This window comes from Equus przewalskii, chromosome 28 (genome assembly GCF_037783145.1).
Source record: "Equus przewalskii isolate Varuska chromosome 28, EquPr2, whole genome shotgun sequence".
Classification (NCBI taxonomy): domain Eukaryota; kingdom Metazoa; phylum Chordata; class Mammalia; order Perissodactyla; family Equidae; genus Equus; species Equus przewalskii.
In genome coordinates this window covers 37,294,434-37,307,807 of record NC_091858.1, presented here as the reverse complement: position 1 = coordinate 37,307,807, position 13,374 = coordinate 37,294,434, and the positions used below count along the sequence as shown (strand labels likewise).

At 54.4% G+C, this 13,374-nt stretch overlaps 2 long non-coding RNA genes across 2 annotated transcripts in view; both read left to right on the top strand.

Annotated features, from left to right (window-relative positions):
- LOC103542167 (uncharacterized) overlaps positions 1-13,374 on the top strand; it is a 32,413-nt gene that overhangs the window by 1,923 nt on the left and 17,116 nt on the right. The gene's annotated exons all lie outside the window — the stretch shown is intronic.
- Positions 8,776-12,972, top strand: LOC139080097 (uncharacterized). Its single transcript, XR_011534257.1, has 3 exons — positions 8,776-8,891; positions 11,826-11,936; positions 12,845-12,972. It is a non-coding gene; the product is annotated as an uncharacterized lncRNA (long non-coding RNA).

Sequence of the window (13,374 nt, the reverse complement as noted above, 5' to 3'; positions counted from 1 at the left end):
GACTTGAAGATAAAAGTGTCTCACTTAGGTCACGGAATGCACTTTTCATACAGACCAACAGGTGTAGACAGTGGCTACGAGCCCACATTCGAACACCATTATATTTATCTTCAAGCAAGATAGACTATAATGTTGAATTTATAGCCTATGGGGGTTTCGGATTCATAGTCAGCCAAGAGAGAGGCAGAAAAGCTTCTCCTGGCAGGACATACTTTAAATATACCGTATTTTAAGCAAGTTCAACATATGCCCGTCCAGATTTACGGCTGGTAAATGTGGGCTTGGTCTTCCACACATTCCAAGTCTCACAACAGACTCCGCCACTGGATTCCTCCAAGGACAGAATCTCCTTAGACAGGACGTGTGACCTCGGTTTCCTGGAGCCATAGGCCCATGGCTGACCCCCAGGGGCTGTGAGTTTCTAGAAGGAACAGGACAACCGCTGTGTGGTGGGTGCTCTGCATCACCCCCCTGGGGAGAGGGCTCAAGCTTTGTCCCACCGTCAGAATTGGTGACAACAAAATTATGTGGAGCCACCCTCTGGCACGTGAAGCTTGTGTTTGCGTTCTGAAGCTTCATTTCATTTAGCTTTTGGGAAACTCAGATGAGGGTTAGAACACAGGCTACATTTCCGGAACATCGAACTTTGGGCTAATTACTTCTCAGAGCGTCAGTTTCTGCATCTGTAAGACAAGGAACCTCACAAGGCTGCTGGGAGATTGAAAGGAAATGATGGAGACAAAGGTCTTAATTTGGTGCCTGGCGTAGCGTCGGCGTGCTAGAGGTGGCAGCTGCCGCTTACGAATGCTGTTTCCCTCTGGACCTCTCTCTTAATCACGCAGTCCTACAATCCAGGATGGTATCCCATAATGGGCTCACTTCGTATTTAGGTATTTTCATTCTTTCAACAGTCCGTGTGGCTCGAATGGGCCAGGCCCCATGTTGGGTGTTGAAGATACAGAAGGGAGCAGAGCAGGGCCACCTCTCAGCCTGTGACACGCTGTCTCCTCGATGCTGCTCAGCCTCCTCCTCCAACGTCCCATCTCAGTACCTTCTCAGGATGGGCTGGATAATGCCCCCAAAGACGCCCACATCCTAGTTCTCGGAGACTGTGAATACGTGTCCTTACAAGGAGAAAGGGACTTTGTGGATGTGACTAAGCTGAGGATCTCGAGAGAGAACATGCTCCTGGACCCTCTGGGCTGGCCCAGGGTCATCACAAGGGTCCTTATAAGAGGGAGGCGGGAGGGTCGGAGTCAGAGAAGGAGACGTGGTGAGGGAAGCACAGGTCAGAGAGAGAGAGACTGGAAGGTGCTACGCTGCAGGCTGTGAAGCCGGAGGAAGGCACCCCGAGCCCAGGGATGCAGGCGCCGCTGGAAGCCGGAAAATCCAGGAAGCAGATTCTCCCGGGAATGTCCCATGGGAGCTGGCCGTGCCCACATCTTGACTGCAGCCCAGAGAGACCACGCTGGGTTTCTAACCTTCAGCACTGTGAGGAATAAAGTCATGTTGTGCTAAGCCGCTGATTTTACGGCAATCGGTCACAGCAGCCACAGGGGCGCCTCCAGTCCTGTAGATTGGGAAACAATTTCTTATTTCCACAGGAGTAGCCCACACATGGGAGAGGCAGGCGGGCTGCTGCCTCGGGTGGGTGTGCGAGGACTCTCGAGAAGATGCTAATCCTCCGTTTTTCACTATCACTGACAATGAAGCCTACGCGGGTGAAGGGGGGAGGGTTGTACCAGAGAAACAAGAGGAGGTCCTTCTTAGAACCCTGTGGAGGAAGGAAGAAGGAAACGAGAGTGCTGCCTCAGCTGACGGGGCTCCCTCAGCCGCCAGCGCCCAGGGAGCTCGCCCCGTGCCTCCCACCCGTGTCCCCGCGTCCCCGTGACTCCAGTGCCTCCAGCTGCTGCTCTCTGTTTAAAAGGCACCCGAGTGCCACCCAAGCCAGCAGGGCTCACCCGCTCCTGGCCGGTGCTCTGCAAGGGTCCAGCTCAGTTCTCTCTAAGATGGGGCCGTGGCGAGGGGCTGATTTCCAGGTTTGAGGATCGCTCCCTCGCATGCTGTTCTCCGTAGTGTGTGGTCTGCAGGCGGCCGTGCAGGCAGTGGACGGAGACCAGGGAGGGGGGGTCTCAGGTCAGCAGGCAGCTCCGAGTGAGCCCAGCCCACCCCCAGCCCCACCCACAGCCCAGCCTCCAGGACTCAACTCGAGGAAGGACAAGGCCAGAACCAAGACTCGGACCCTTGACCCAGGCCAGAGGCCTCGCTGACCCAGCCCGTCACTGCTACCCAGGCAGGCTAAGCTGTGACTTGGGGAGCTCACCCCAATCTCCTGAATGCCCCAGGCTGCCTCAGCTGCTGGAGTTCCACCTGCTGCTGCTTCTCTGCACCCCGTAAACCGGCAAACAGCCCTGCCAGCAAGGGCGGGAAGGCCCTGGGAGCCGGACAGTTTCCTTGGGACGAGTCCTCCTCTAGGACACTCTCCAGTGCCCACGGAGCCCTGGGTCCCAGGGCTGGACGTCCTTGGGGGCAGGGAGGAGCAGGGGCCTGGAGGAGGGGCCTCACTTGCAAGAGGAGAGGAGCCAGACCCCACAAAAGCGAGGGGGGATTTGGGAATGGGGCAAAGAGACAGGGCAGCGCCTGGAGGCCCAACAAAGTGTCTGTGCAGCTTGTTCTCAAACAGACTTGTCGAAAAATAATCACATTTATTCCCTTTCCACTTAGAAAAGCAAAACAACATACTTTCAAGGAGAAACAAAGACAAGGCACAAAGAGCAAAATAAGCAGGCAGAGCAAAACAACTCTGGGTTGTGGGGACAGCAAAGAGGAAGTGGCCGCGGGGGTCCCCCCAGCCGCGCAGCTGGGCCCCAGTCCGCTTCCTCCTGCAGAAGCCGCCTCCCGGGGGCCGGGCAGCGCGACATCAGGCCGCACCTTTGTCAACACGAGTGGAGAGCAGCCCCACAGCCTGGAGGGCCGGGTTTCCGATGGCGGGGCCATCCGCGTCTGATGTCAGCGCTGTTCTCGGGTCTTCCTGACACCCATTCGAATCCTGGAGAGCAGCAGCAAAGAGATGCTTCTGGTCGAGGATCTGAAGGCTTGCCCGGCAGGCCGGGAGGTTTCCGCATATATTTATTGGAAATAGCTTAGCGCCCGTTTTCAAACTTTTTACCCTCTCCCCAAACTAATTTTTCACACGTGCCCACTGCCTGATTCCACAATAAGACGCTGCTTGGAAAAAGGGTGCAGAGGGAAATTCCAGTGGTGCCCGGCGTGCTGGGCTCTGCCCACCAGCGGGAGGAAGCCTTCAGCCCCAGACCCTCGATGCCGGTGCTCACATTCCAAGCGGTGTGTGGACGCCTGGATAGCCATACCCACAGAAGGGCCGTGTGCCTGTTTAACCGAATCCCAAGGCGATGGCTCTGTGTTTTGTACGTCATTTTTAAATTTTCTTTTTCTAGCAATTCATTGTCATTGTATTTTGAAAAGGTCAGTCCACAATGGATTGCAAATAAGAGAAAAGTTAACTGATCCATCACAACAGACGGTTGGAAGGCACTGCTTGTGTAGAGAAGACACAGAATGTTTGTGTCGTTTCCCGGGGCCACCGTAACCAAGGACCACAAACTGGGGGCTTCAGATGACAGAAGCTGCTTCTCTCAGTTCTGGAGGCCAGACGTCTGAGACCAAGGTCTCAGGGCCATGCTCCCTCTGAGGGCTCCAGCAGAGGGTCCTCCCACCTCTTCCAGCTGCTGGTACTTATAGCATCCTTGGCGCTCCTGGGCTTGTGGCCCCATCACTCCAGTCTCTGTCTTCACCTGCACATGGGTTCCCACTGCACACGTCTGTATCTGGGCCTGAATCTCCTCGTGAGGACACTGGTCATACTGGGATCCACCTTAAGGACCCCATTTTGACTTGGTCACCTTCATGCAGACCCCATCTCCACATCAGGCCACATTCTGAGGTCCTGTGGGGTCAGTACTCCAACATATCCCTTTTTTTTTTTTTTTTTTGGTAAGGAAGATTGGCCTTGAGCTAACATCTGTGCCCATCTTCTTCTATTTTATGTGGGATGCCACCACAGCATGACTTGATGAGCCGTGTGTAGGTCCACACCCAGGCTCCAAACCCGTGAACCCCGGCCCCAAAGCAGAGCACGTGAACTTAACCACTACACCACTGGGCCGGCCCCACCAACATATCTTTTTTGAGGGCAACACAGTTCAACCCATAAGAACCTTTAAATGGGAGTTAACGGGAATATACTATCAGATAAAGGACCCTTATTTAGTTTATAGTTTTGAGGATTTACTATTTCGACCTTCACTAGGTAAAGATGACTTGAGAAATTGAACATTTCTTTGGGGTCCCTGCACTGTCAGTGGTGAGGTCAGTGACACAAGGGGTACATTTCGACTTGGATTTTTCTCTCATCCCTCCCTGCAGAGCATCAGTGTGATTCAGAACAAAGTGAATTGGCAGCAAGATGCATCCTGGCCCCAGGGACCTGCCCTTCTGGCACGATGGCAAAGGCCTGCCCACCCCATGGTTCCTCAGCGGCACGGGCCCCGGCCTGTTCAGCTGGAGCATTTCTGTCCTGCCGTCTCCCTCCCAGAGTTACGTGCAAGCATCGTGAGTTTCCTGTCTGGAAGCTTCCTCCGGGTTCACTGTCTGAAGTCGGAGTCTTGAGCAGAACAAATTTCAGGTCAGGGTTCGTCAGGAGAGGCTTAACTCATGCCCACCCCTTGTCCCCTCCTTGATCTTGGGCGACTCAAGCAGTGGCAAGAGGCACGGCTCTCTGGGCAGTGTGGGCTCGAAAGTTAATCTCTAACTCGTAGCACAAGATATTTTCAGGCTTGGGGTAGAAATCAGTGTGGTAAAACGAAGCTCTGAGATGTACGAGGACACCAATCGTATTTTTAACACTCTGATCCTGTCCCGTGGAAGCTGCGTTTGTGCTCGCGAGCCTTCTTGACGTGCAGCCTGAAGCGCGGCTCCATTCGTTCATTTGGAAAGAGCGCATTTCACTGTGAACAGGAACAAGCTCTTGGGGCTTAGGTGCACGAGACCTCCTGCTGCACCGCACGGGAAATCAAAGAGTGGCACTAAGCTCTCGGAGAGTGAATTTACTCAGCTGTGAATGGACACAGCCCCCCCCTCCTGGAGTCAAGCTTGTGTGTGTGCATGCACACGTGCGTGTGTCTATATCTAGTATTCTGTGGAACTAGACATACACCTACATGTAGATAGACGGTATAGATTGATGTGAAATCATATTTAATTGCAGATAACATGTGCAAACGTTGTGAACACATACCTTGAAAATATTTTAAAATAACCATTAAATTTTTATTTCTTTTCCAAAGAAAGGTTTGTAGGATCAACACTAACACACTTAATGGCCAGCTGGGGATTGTAATATTGACTCACTGGACAAGAATTTAGTGCCTCCCGGTAGCTTGCCGTCCCCTGAGGGGAGGTGCAGACGCAGTCCAAGGCTGGCCACGATAAAGCACAGCAGGGCTGGGCATTCGGCCCAGTTAGGCATCATTCATTCATCGATTCAGCAACTGCGAGCCTGGCTTCATCCCATCCCAGTGCCAGCCTGGGGTAGAAGGCTGACACACAGGTCTCTCTTGTCATAGTCAAATCAGGACCACTGGGTGTTATCCTGAACCTGGGACTGTGTGTAATATAAGATGTTTGCAGGGACACCATGAGTCTATGGTCAATCTGTGTGCCCTGCTCATAGTCGGTCGTCAACACTATTCCCAGTACTTAGGGGCACACTCTTTTCTGAGCATAAGGTTCTCAGGCACTGGCTTCTGAGATACTTAGGAAAACTCAAGACGGGAAGAAAAGAGCTTCCCCATAGTTAAGAAGTGGCTTACAAGGAAGGCAGATGCCCCCACAGCGCCTCCAAGCTGAGGGTAGCCAAGCGGGGAAGGTGAGTCTAAGGGAGGACCATGGAGAAGACGGCTACCCTTTTATACAATGTAGAGAGAATTTTAAAATGAAACCCTGAGTAGCATTTCCACATCAACCCACAGATACTCTAATTAATTTTTCATGCCAAGAGACTCAAAGTACTTTGTAGCAACTGGATCAATTCCTGACAGCTACTGGAATTTAATTGCTTTGTCTTCTTTGTCTTTGGAAGGCTGGGGTGGGGGGAGTGCGTGAACTCTTGTGGGCTGTTGAAAGCTTCGGGAAACAATCTGTTATCTGGGGTTGGAGGATGCAGGAAAATAATATGTAGCATCCCAGCAGGGCTCAGAACAAGTGCCTGATCTTCCAGCCACGTGCCTCTGCTGCGTCTCAGTACCGGCTGTGTAGGATGCGCACTATGTGGGGGAGCACAGATCTGGAGAAGCTAAAATATTTGCCGAAAATCACCCAGAGGGGCAGTGACACAACTGGAAGTGACCAGTGGGAGTCGTCCTCCCCAGGATGAGGATTCACTGTGCCAAGCACAGCGTACGCATCTTCTCGGTTAGTCCCCGGGGGAGGGCACACTCATACCCCTATCTTTCAGAAGAGGACAGAACAGCGCCAAGAGAATTGTCTTGCTCCAAATTCACAGGACTTGCAAATGGGGAAATAGAGTCTGAATCCCATCTGTTGAACCCAAAACTGTGCTCTCACCACCGCTCCGTGCAGCTTCCACTGGGGTTCAGAGCTCCCCCAAGCCTGGAGCCAGGTCAGTGGACTCCAGCCTTCAGGGGCTTGTGAGCCATCACATCCAGGACACTTCCATGAGCCTCCTTTATATTTTTCAGGCACAGTTTTGCACGGCAATATATTTTTACGCTTCTTCAAGTCTACATGTGTGATGAGCCTCCTCCTGAGCAGTGGAAAATTTAAACAGTAAAATGTTATTCTTGAAATAGATGTTATTTAATATTTAAGACAGGTCCTCCTTGTTCTTGACATTATTATACCCAGATTCAATTTCAGGAACTCTAGGGGTCCCTGTAGTTCGAATGAACTAATTAAATGCATGGAATGTTCCTCTGCAGTTTCCACTGACCATCTGGGGGCCACAGTGCATTTTTTAAAATAAAACAGCTAAAGTCTGAAAATAGATGGAGTTCCCCACCCGCCTTACCTACTAGATGGTGTAGGGGTTGGGTGGATGTTCTAAGTTAATTCATTGATTTGTTCGTTCATATGCCAAGCATTGTAAAATCCAGTGGGAAGAAAAATTAAACATGACATAGTCCCTGACGTCCAGGAGCTTGCAGGAAGGCAGCAGCACCTGTGACTGGGGAAAGCCGAGTGGCCACTGGAGGCTCGTCCACAAGGTGGGTGGGTCAGCCTCAAGCTTCTCTTAGAAGGAATGGGGGTGGGGGGCTGGAGGCGTTGCTGGCGAATGAATGTAAACTCCACTCCTGGCATCTTAAGTTGGGGGTCACCTAGCGACATGTGGTCTCTATGTAAAGGTCAACAGAGATGCACCAAAAACACCCCAGGAGATTTTGATATATTTTTGGAGTGGATTGAACAAAATAGAAATGGAGCGTGATGGGGAACTATTTCAGTTTCTGCTGGAGTTAAAACTGATCACTTAAAAAAATTATATCCCAATAGTTTGCTCAGTTTCTGCCTCTCTTAATCCAAATCCTGATGTAAAGTATTCTACTTGGAAACTGAATGAAAATGTTTTTCAAGGATGTTCTCAGGGTATAGCTCTGGTACTGAAATCTGAGGGACTCATACATTTAACTGGCAAAGACCATTGAAAGCAAAATTTTCCAAAAGGGGGGCCGGCCCTGTGGCCGAGTGGTTGAGTTTGGGCGCTCTGCTTCTGCGCCCGGAGTTTCAGCTGGTTCAGATCCTGGGCTCGGACATGGCACCGCTCACCAGGCCACGCTGAGGTGGTGTCCCACATGCCACAACTAGAAGGACCTACAACTAGAATATACAACTATGTACTGGGGGACTTTGGGGAGAAGAAGAAGAAAAAAAGAAGATTGGCAACAGATGTTAGCTCAGGTGCCAATCTTAAAAAAAAAAAAAGTAAAGGCTCAGGCTGTGCCTGTGGAAATCTAGTCATCATTATTTTGAACAAAACCTTTAAAAATAGCATTTACCATCAGGGGTCCAGTCTTAATTAGAACTGAAGCTGGCAGGAAGCAGCTGTGTGCAGGCACGAAAAGCAGCTTCCGTCAGAGGAGATTCCGTCCCTCGGCACCGGCGGGCCTTGGGGGTCTGCCCCTCACTCCCACGTGGGGTTCGCAGGGTCCACCGTGGCTCTGCGCTCCGTCTGCAGCTGGAGGCCACATTTCTAGATACAAGAAGTTTCAACGTTTCGTCAACTTTAGTGTTCTGGGTGGTTTTCTTTTTATTCTGGAATCCATAAGGAGGAGGGCAATACGTTTTTAACCATTAAATGTCAACAACGCATGGTCCCTGATTTTACAAAAACATATAAACACCAAATTCCATTATTTCACGGTTTTGTAGTGGGTGAGGGGTGGTGGTAGGACACAAACGAGCGAGGCCTTTGGCATGCGTGGAGAGGTGGGGGCTGCAAACACTGTCTTGACCAGGCCCACCAGCCCGGGGCCAGCTCGGTCCGCGCCCCCCGGGAGGGGGGCCGCCGCGTGTGCAGGCGACGTGCCGCCAGTGGGCGCCGCTGTTCTCCTCGAGCCCCCGCGTCTCCGGGAACGCCGGCGCCCTGGACAGGGTTAGGGAGCGGGGGCGCCGAGAGGGAGCCCCCGCGGAACCGCAGCCCCTCGGCGCACGGGCCCCGCGGCCGCGCCGGGGCGCTCCAGCCCGAGCCTGCACGCCCGCCCGTGCGCACGCCCGTGTGCACGCGCACCCTCCCGCTCCGCCCCGCCCCGCCGCCCGGGCGTGCTCCTCGGAGCCGCGGGGCCTCCAGGACGCGGGTGAGTGCCGGGCCCGCCGCCGACCCCCGCGGGGTGGGGGAGAGCGCTGCCCGGGCGGGGCGTAGGGGGCCTCGCGGAGCCGGGGGCGGCCGCGCGCTCACGGGCGCGCGGGCAGGAGCCGGAGGAGCCCCGGGCGCTCGCCGGCGCGCGGGAAGATGCTAAGCAGCCCGCGGGGCGCTCGCACAGGTGCGCGGAAGGCGGCCGCCCCAGCCCCGGCGCTCGCACAGGTGCGCGGGAAGAGGCCCATGCGCATGCGCGCCGGAGACCACCGGCGAGGGCTCCGCGTCCCGGGCTCGGGTGGGCGCCGGGGTGGAGGGCGAGGCGCAGAGCGGCGAGGTAGGGGTGGGCCCCAAGGGGAAGGCAGCGGCGAGGCGCCCCCGGAGGCGGAGGATAAGGGCAGCGGGTGGCGGGGACTAGCGCAGAGGCGGGGGAAGTGGCCGCGGGGGCGAAGGAGGTGGCCGCGGGGTGGCCCTGCTCGTGGTGGGGGTGGGGGGAGTGGCGTGGGCGGCCTCCGTCCCTCCCCGGGCGCCCGCGTGCAGCGTTGGGGGCCAGCCCACGGGGATCCCCCAGTGCCCTCCTCCGGGAAGCGGGTGGCGAGGGGGACGGGCTACCGCGCTCGGTCTCGAGGACGAGCCCCGCGCTGCGCCCGCGCGGACCACCTCCGAGGACACGGCCCCCGGCCGCCGATCGGTGTCTGCGCACCCAGCCCGGCCGGAGCCAGGCCCCCGCGCTCCCCGCGCCCCCGCCGCCGGGCCGAGCGTGCTTTGGGGATTCGGCCCCCGGGCGCCGTGGCCACGTTTGCGGCTGGCGGAGGCCGGCCGGTCCCCCTCCTCCGAGGGGCTGGCCTGGGCCTGTGCTCTGCACGGCCTGGGCCCGCGCGGAGGGGAGGGACGTGCTGGAGGCTTGGCCAGAGGCCGGGCCGCGTGTCCGCTGGCACCGCACGATTTCTCCCCCATCGCCCCTTCTGTGCGCCCGGCGGCCGCGGGCCGGACCCCCAGGGCCTGCCCTGGATTGCTCGGAGCTCGTGCGGGGCGGGGGTAGGGGGTGCGGGGCTAGTGAATACCGAACGCTTTCTTTTCACGGAACCTGTGCCCCACTGACCGAGCCAGTCCGCCCATGCAGTGCCGTCGCCTGTGTTTGAACGTGCCTGACATCACGATGGGGGCGGGGGTATAAAAAGAAGCATTTAAATAAACACCGCGTGTGACTAGCTCACCCCACACCAGCGACTTAAAGATGTCTGGAGTGGAGTTTAAACTCACTTGCCAGCCGCACCTCCAGCCCCCCCCCCCCGACCCCGCCCCAGGGCTGGGGAGCCCCCTCCTGCGCGGGTCTGGGCGGGCTTCGTGGGGGGGGTGGTTCCCTCTGCTCAGGCGTGGCTGCTCCCCTAACAGTAAATAAGAAAGATCTTAAAAAATTCCACCACCTCTTGGGTTCCTACGGAACGATGTTCTCTCTCTCCACCTCCCCCCCCCCCGCTCCATATCTATTCTAAGGGAAAAGAAAAAGAACAAACCAGTGTATGAAGCTTCATTTCTACTGAAACCGCTCAAGGCCCGTTACCGTCAGATTTCAAATTCCTGCACGTCCCCTCCAGCACCGAGTGAACCAAGAGTTCGCTCTGTTCCTGGCCTGTTCTCGGCGCCTCCTTCCATTTCTCATTAAACAGCCGTTCCTCGGACTGTAATTAGGAACCGCTCGTGGATGCGGGGTCGCCCTTGAGCCCTGTATCCTCAGCTAATGGCGCCCTGTTCTTAGAAACTCCTGTGGGCGGCCTGGAGCGCAGAAGGGCTTTCCCTGGCCTCTGACGTGCGCCGGGGCAGCCTGCCTGGGGCCTTCCGTCTCTCGCTTCTGGGTGTAACTACGCCATAATTATAATGAGATAAAAAGCTTTTTGAGCTTTTAATGGCAATTGCACTGGGATTGCTGGTAATATAGTTAGAACACACAGAATGAAAAGAGTTAAAAGATTTTGCTTATAGTGTTGAAGGCAATCTTGGGCTTGGGAGGAGAGGGGGAAAAAACGAGTTAAATGTTGTCATCTTAGAACAGGACTAAATACATCCCCAGGCAGCCTGACTTTCTATGCGGTCGTCTTGCCTTCCTAGTGCCTGGGCGTGCATGTAGGGACGGCCCTACGGGGACCCTCAGAGCACTTTGCCTGTCACTGGGAGATGGAAGAATCTGAAACTGTGGTGGTGAGACCACCCTGCATCTTTGAACATCTTTTCAGACAGTCTCTATTGCTTCTGATTCTATTTGCATACATCCCAAGACAAGAGGCAGGCTTGGCAATGGGAGAGCAGAAGGTCTCTTTTTAGCTTAAAATATGATTTTGGCGTGTTTGTCCCTAGACTGAGACAGAGAGGCTCTCCAAGCTCGGAACGTGCCATCTGGGATCACATTTCAGTTTTCTAAATACCAACAGCATAAACGGCTCATGAGTAATAGCCTCACAGGACTTCCTGAGGCAGCTGTGATGCCCCTCGGTCCCGCACCCCCCAGGCTGTGTGACGCAGGAGGACCACTGCCGAATGGGCTGCGGAGGGGCCTGGGGAGGCGGCCGGTTGGCGGAACAGGAGCCAGCTGTGGCATTTTGAACATCTTGCCCCCGTGACCCAGGGTGATGTCTGCTCTCCCCTGGAGTTCACGGGATGATTGTCCCCATTGTGGCCTGGATTTCGGTTTTTCTCTTGCAATTATTGTAATTATGCTAAAATTATAGTGTTGGTACCCAGCACATATTTTCGAAATTGTGAACGATGAGCAGTAACTTTTGGAATAGAATAAAAATTTCTAGGAGTTTACCTTTTGCCAAAATCCAGCTTCTGCTAGAAAGGATATTAAAGTAAGATAAACAATGCCTTGGAAATGGAAACTGTTGCATGTCCTGTGCAATGTTGGACGGATTAAAAATTAATTTCCTTCTTTCAGAAATAGAGTTGAATGTCTACCTCGGGTCACGCAGTGTTCCAGGTGCTGGGGATACAATGGCGAGTGAAATAGACCCCGTCCCCTACCCCTTGCAGCCTAGACTCTAATAAGGTAAATGGCATTAATTATATAATCATGTTGATTCATGTGTGATAACAATCGAGACCAGAGCTCTGAAGGAAAAGAAACAATTACAAAAGCATCTGAAGGATAGGAAGGGAGATCACATGCAAAGGCCCTGTGGTGAGGAGTAGGGCCCATTGGAAAGTGTAAGGGAGGCTGGCAAGGAGCACCTAGAGTGGAGTGTCCTATTTGTCACATAATATAGTTTTATTACTAAATTAGTTGGGGCGTTTCCTTTATGTAATTGATGGGGCTTTACACTTCAGGGCTTGATGGGTTAGGATGTGGATTAATTCTACAGAACTGAGATCTACTGAATCACAAAGGGAAATCATTAAATAGGATGAGGTAGATGAAATGTTTCATCGGCTGATAGCCACTGTACCAATGGCTGACGCTATTCTTACTGTTTGGTTATGGAGTCCCAGAGTCGTGGGGCTTTGAGCGTGTAGATACCAGATCTGCAGGCTTTGTCGGAGCCACTGCCTTTGGGATGGTTTCACTGGTGCGGAAGTCTCCCTCTGGCCTCTACACATCGCTCTTTCCCCTCTGGCCAGTTTCTCATGCACAGAGTGGTTATTTACAAACATAAATCTTATTATGTTGGGCGTCAGTCGCTTCCCACCATCGTGGGCTGCAGTCCACAGTTCTTGTGTGGGTCATAAGACCCTCTTCCAGTTAATATGGTGGTTCTGCAAACCACCCCACAAACTTGGCGGCTGCCACAGACAGAGCATTTATCTCCCACTGAAATTCATACGTTGAGTCCTAACCCCCAACGTGACGGTGTTTGGAGGTGGGACCAAAGGGAGGGGATTAGGTCGTGAGGGAGGAGCCCACTTGCATGGGTTTAATGCCCTTGTAAGAAGAGACTGGGTGAGCTTGTTCTCTCTCAGCCGTGTGAGACACAGCGAGAAGTCTGCGACCTGGAAGAGGGCCCTCACGCAAGCATGCTGCCACCCTGATCTCGGACTTCCCAGCCTGCAGAGCTGTGAGAAATAAATATCTGTTGTTGACAAGCCACCTACTCCATGGCATTTTTGTGATGGCTGCCTGAATGGCCTAAGTGGCTTAAAAACAAGACCATTTATTTTGCTGACAGGTCCACAGGCCAAGTAGGGGGTGGGCACCGCTCACCTCCATGCTGCTGAGTGTGACGTGGGGCAGACTGGAGGCTACGAGCTTGCACCACCCCAGGGCTCGCTGACTCACTCGTCTGAGGTCTGGGCCGGGCTGATCCAGACAGGAGGGGCTGGAGCGCTGAGGCCCCGGAAGGCCGCTTGCTCGCTCTCTGATCTCCCCGTGTGCGTTCTCCAGGGGCAGCTTCAGTGCGGCTGGACTCTTACGCGTTGACTCGCGGTGACTCAGGACCGTGTCCTGAGACGATAGAGCCCAGCTGGAAGCAGCACCCCTTTCCTGACTGGCC